The sequence below is a fragment of the Apodemus sylvaticus genome, chromosome X (genome assembly GCF_947179515.1).
Source record: "Apodemus sylvaticus chromosome X, mApoSyl1.1, whole genome shotgun sequence".
In the NCBI taxonomy this organism is placed as follows: Eukaryota; Metazoa; Chordata; class Mammalia; order Rodentia; family Muridae; genus Apodemus; species Apodemus sylvaticus.
This window is the reverse complement of record NC_067495.1, coordinates 148046728-148052606: the sequence shown is the minus strand read 5'-3', so window position 1 is coordinate 148052606 and position 5879 is coordinate 148046728. Positions and strand designations below refer to the sequence as shown.

The 5879-nt window shown below is 39.5% G+C and overlaps 1 pseudogene; it reads left to right on the top strand.

The window, feature by feature from the left end:
* The first annotated feature begins 3359 nt into the window (after window positions 1-3359).
* Window positions 3360-4590, top strand: LOC127674733 (eukaryotic initiation factor 4A-II-like; annotated as a pseudogene).
* The last annotated feature ends 1289 nt before the right edge of the window (window positions 4591-5879 follow it).

Below are 5879 nucleotides of genomic sequence, written 5' to 3'. Positions count from 1 at the left end.
TCTTCAGATAACCCACAGCTCTGGCATCTCAAACATCTTGGGGTCCCCAAGGCAACTTCTATGTTACAGTTTCTTGTTTCAATGTCTGGGATCCACACATGATCTTCTAGGCTCCTCCAAAGGGCTGGCATCATTTCTTCAGCACTGCCCTCTGTAGCACTCTAAGCTCAGGTTGACTCCACTCCACTGCTGCTGCTGTTCTTGGTGATCTTTCCATGGTACTGGCATCTCCAATACACTGGGGTCTTCTGCTGCAACTAGGCTTCACCAATAGCCTCTAATAGACTCTCTTCAGGATATCAAGCCTTAATTCTTTTGCATGACCCCTTCAGTTTCGGGCCATCAACTGCAACTGAGGCTGCACCTTCACCAATGGCCTTCCATGGCCTCTCACAGTGCTGAGCTTCAGCTATTCTCCATGACTCCCTCATGCCTTCAAAATCAGTACCACCTAAGTGATTCTTACACATTATGAAGTACAGCTGCAGCATGGGGTACAACCTTGGTCTTCTCTGAAACACAGCCTCTCTGTGCTCTCAGAAAACACTTCTCAGAAGATTTTGCCTCAGTGATGCTGGTCTCTTCTTAATCATCACTAATTTCTTAGCTCCAGCTAAGCAGCATCAATTGTGCCAGTAGTCCCTTCTATTCTGGACTATAAAGCCAGGGTCTCGTGGTCTACCGAGTTCTGCTGCTTGCTGGGGCTGGAACATGGCCCCCCTTAGTCTGTTACACTATCACTAGTTTTCTGTTGTCAGCATAGTTCAGATCACTCACAGCAACAAAGTCTTCCATATACCTACTAGGATAGTTCATTAAACCCCACTTAAAACATTATTTGGCTTTCCAAATCCATAATCCCCAAATCCACATTCTTCTAAACGAAAGCATAGTCAACTGCAATACCCTAGTCCCTGGTACCAACTTGTCTTAGTAGGTTTTACTGCTGTGAACAGACACCATGACTAAGGCAACTCTTAAAAAGGACATTTAATTGGGGGCTGGATTACAGGTTCAGAGGTTCAGTAATTTATCATGAAAGTAAGAACGTGGTAGCATCTAGGCAGGCGTGGTGCAGGAAGAGCTGAGAGTTCTAACATCTTCATCTGAAGGCTGCAAACAGAATACTGACTTCCAGGCAGTTAGGATGAGGGTCTTAAAACCCACACCCAAAGTGACATATCTACTCCAACAGGGTCACACTTTCTAATAGTGCCACTTTCTGGTCAAACATATACAAACCATCACAAACCACAAGGAACAACAGTATGAAGATCTTGACAGCAACCCCAAGGGCAGTAGACAACCTTGTATGATAGCTAGAGACACAGAGAGCATAAATCAGATGTCACTGGGTGGGGATTTACCACTTTCTGCAAAGACTTATATACATGGAAGAAAAGCTGTAATGAATTTTAGTTGTTCTTCAAAAAACATAGATATAGAATACATGAAGGCTCCTCTGGGACTCCAAGAAATGCAGGATAATTGTCAAAGGTCTAGATTTTGACCACAGCTTCAAATATTCAGTGATGGAAATCTCAATATAAGTAGTAGTGGGAGTCCATTCTCTGTGTCTGATGAGGTAAGGAAATGTTTTGAAAATAAACTAGAAGATGTTGAGAGTGTGTGTTGTTCCTGCACTGACACAAAACATCTGTTATTCAAGTCTCAAGGAATCCAACACCCTCTTTGGACCCCAACAGGCACCAGGAATACCTGTGGTATATATACATACACATACATACACCCCCCCCACAGAAGTAAAATATTAATACACATACAATAATAAAATAAATCTAGAAATGTTTTTAGAAAAAAAGAAAATAAGATGGGCAGTGGTGGCACATGCCTTTAACCCCAGCACTGGAGAGGCAGAGGTGAATCTCTGGAGTTAGAAGCCAGTCTGTTTTATAGAGTGAATTCCAGAACAGCCAAACCTACACAGAGAAACATTGTCTTGAAAAACCAAAAAAGAGGAAGAGTGAGAGAAAGGGAATAAGCCATGTATTTAATCCCAGCACTCAGATGAAAGAAAGAGAAAGAAAAAAGAAATAGAGAGAGAAAGACAGACAGAAAGAAAGAAAGAAAGAAAGAAAGAAAGAAAGAAAGAAAGAAAGAAAGAAAGAAAGAAAGAAAGAAAGAAAGAAAGACAGAAAGACAGAAAGAAAGAAAGAAAGAAAAGAAAGACAGACAGAAAGAAAGACAGACAGACAGACAGACAGAAAGAAAGAAAGAAAGAAAGAAAGAAAGAAAGAAAGAAAGACAGAAAGACAGAAAGACAGAAAGACAGAAAGAAAGAAAGACAGAAAGAAAGAAAGAAAAACTAGAAACCATATAGGTGTATATAGTGAGTCCCGGTACAGCTAAGGTTCCATAGTGAATGCATTCACAAAATATGAAGTTGAAAGCAGACAAATGGTTCCCACCTGAAGTTCCAGCACTTGGGAAAACAAGGCATGACAATTTTGAGTTCAAGGTGAGTTTGAGATATATAAGTGAATTTGCTTTACAGTCACCAAGGCTGACAAATATTCAGTGTGTGTATTAGTTACCTTTCTTGTCACTGTGACAAAAAAATACCTGACAGAAGCCAGTGCAAGGAAGGGCTCTGTCTGCCTCCAAGTTTGACACTATCCAGTCTGCTCTATGTGACAGACAAGGCAGCAGGAGCATGAGGCAGCCCATGTCCTTTCTTGCTTAAACACAGCAAACATATGTTTATTAAGGGAAACTGAGGAAAAATTCAGTGTGTTAATTTTCTCCTATCTCCTGGGAGCCCAGCCTAGTTGTATGGTGTCATACACATTTAGAATGAGTCTTCTCTCCTCGATTAAATTTTTCAAGAAATGACTTCAAACGGGTCCAGAGGTTTGTCTTCTAGGTGAAAATATATCCTGTTATGAGTGGGCACTGCTCTCTCAGAGGACTCAAATTCAGTTTCCTGTACCTATGTTGGATGACTCGCCTACCTGTAACTGCATATTTTGAAGATCAGACATCCTTCTACAATCTCTGTGGGGACCAAGACACATGGTATAAACACTTGCACAGACACATGAACATGTACAGACTTTTTTCTAGTCTTTAAAACTATGTGTTAAAGCAATAGTTCATGGTTATAAAAGAAGACAGACATTTTCACATTCCAGACTAGCTTATCAGAGAATTCTGTAAATGAAGCCTTATTTTACTATCAAGATTTTTTGGTTTACAACCTCTAAATTCTCAGGAAGCTTGAGAAGAAAATCTCAAGTAAAACAAGATACCTGTAGTCTAGCTGAGGAAGGACAGTTTCTTAGGTCAAAGCTAGAGAAATAGACATCTTTTCAGTCAAGTGCTGAATGGGTTTTCAGTCCATGTCTGGTGGCTCTGAGGATTACAACAGAGAACATGGTGGCCCAGAGGGAATGAACCCGGATAGTGTTATCAAGAGAAACTGGGATGAAATTGTTGATAACTTTGATGATATGAAGGCATTTATGCTTATGGTTTTGATGTGATTGCTCAAGCTCAGTCAGGTACTGGCAAGACAGCCATATTTGCTATTTCCATCCTGTAACAGTTGGAGGTTGAGTTCAAGGAGACCCAAGCACTAGTATTGGCCCCCACCAGAGAACTGGCTCAACAGATCCAAAAGGAAATTTTGGCTCTTGGAGATTAGATGGGAGCAACTTGTCATGCTTGCATTGGAGGAACAAATGTTCAAAATGAAATGAAGAAGTTGCAGGCTGAAGCCCCTCATATTGTTGTTGCTACTCCAGGGAGAGTGTTTGATATGCTGAACAGAAGATACTTTTCTCCAAAACGGATCAAAACTTTTGTTTTGGATGAAGCAGATGAAATGTTGAGTATACGGTCTAAGGATCTCTGATCTATGAGATTTTCCAAAAATTAAATACAAGCATTCAGGTTGTGTTGCTTTGTGCCCCAATGCCAACTGATGTGCTAGAAGTGACCAAGAAATTCATGAGAGATCCAATTTAGATTCTGGTGAAGAAGGAAGAGTTGCCCCTTGAAGGAATTAAACAATATTATGTTAATGTTGAGCTAGAGTAGTGGAAGCTGGACACTCTTTGTGACTTGTATGAGACTTTGACTATCACACAAGCAGTTATTTTTCTCAATACAAGGTGCGGGGTAGACTGGCTCATGGAGAAAATGCATGCCAGGGACTTCACAGTTTCTGTTCTGCATGGTGACATGGACCAGAAGGAAAGTGATGTCACCATGAGGGAATTCTGATCAGGGTCAAGCCATATTCTGATCACTACTGACTTGTTGACTCATGGAATTGACATGTAATAAGTGTCCTTGGTTATAAACTCTGATCTGCCTCCCAGAAGTCAATAGCTGCAGTTGATGACAAGATGGTACTCACAAATGACACTGACCTAATTTAGGACCTGGGATCATAAGCAAAACAGCACACCGTTTGAATAAAAAGTAAGTCGAACTGGCAGAGGGGGTCGATTTGGGAGGAAAGGTGTGACTATAAACTTTGTTACTGAAGAAGACAAGAGAATTCTTCGTGGCATTGAGACTTTCTACAATAGAACAGTGGAGGAAATGCCCATGAATGGTAGCTGACCTAATTTAATTCCTGGGATGAGCTAGTTTTGAATGCAGTGCTCACTGTTGCTGAATAGGTGATCACAACATGGTTGTGCTTCTTTGAGAATATTTGAATCTTGTCTCAGTGCTCATAACGGATCACAATACAGATTCTGATGGCAAAGTAACTTTAGTCCTGAGCTCTTGTGAGGAAAGGTATTGGCTTTATCCTTTTTAGAGTTAGACTGTTGGGGTCTGTACAATCTTTTTTTCTTAGAAATTCATTTACTAATTATGTAGAAATGGTTGTAGTAGATGTTCTCTATCATTTAATAATATACTTGTGGACTATACTTGTGCTGTATAAAACCAGCCAATTATGTTAAACTAACATATCTGCCTTTATTGTATCATTAGCCTGACTAGAAAGGTTTTTAAAAGTGATTTTTTTAAAGAGAAAATTTGAATGCATTTTGTTGGTATTGTATTTATTCAATAAAGTATTTAATTAGTGCTAAGTGTGAACTGGACCCTGTTGCTAAGCCTCAGCAAGCAATCATCCTAGGTAGGGTTAACCTCCAAGTAAAACTGCCATATTGCACATGTCTTAATGAAGTTTGAATGTTAAATGAAATAAAATTGTATATTCACTTAAAAAAAGAGAAGTAGATATGAGGTAAAGAGGTGAAATTCAGTAAGACAGACTGATACAGAGTGTGAGAATTATTTTAAACATTCAGCTCAAGATAAAAAAAAAATATATCATGAGTTCCAGGACAGCCAGGGCTACAGAGAAACCCTGTCTCAAAAAAACAAAAACAAAAACAAAAACAAAAAACAAACAACAACAACAAAAAGATAAGAAAAAATCCAGTTGAATATGGATACTTGGAGTTAGGGGCCAGGACTTAGTCAGAGTCCTTGTCAAATGTTACCTCTCAGTGTGGCCTCCTCTGACAACCCTCTTTAGTTTGCAGCATATTATATCCTCAAATATTTTTGTGCATCTTTCATATAGATCTGAGAGTTTGTTTATAAGAATTCTGTTACTCATTACAAGCCTTTGTACACTACAGGTCCAGAAGCTTGTTCCTGAACTATTTCCTGAAATGTTCTGAGACATGGGTGCAGACACAGCTCATTCTTTCACTCCACAAGAGAAGTTTGTGTATTATGCATCTTACAGTTATCATAAACACATCTTCCTATTGCTCAATCTAAGCCTAATTGTGATATCTAACATGTTAGAGTACTTCTTAAGCACAGTCATGCAGATGTGTGAAAGTGGGTTTCTTTATGCTATTTCCCTGCATGCAGGGTATTTT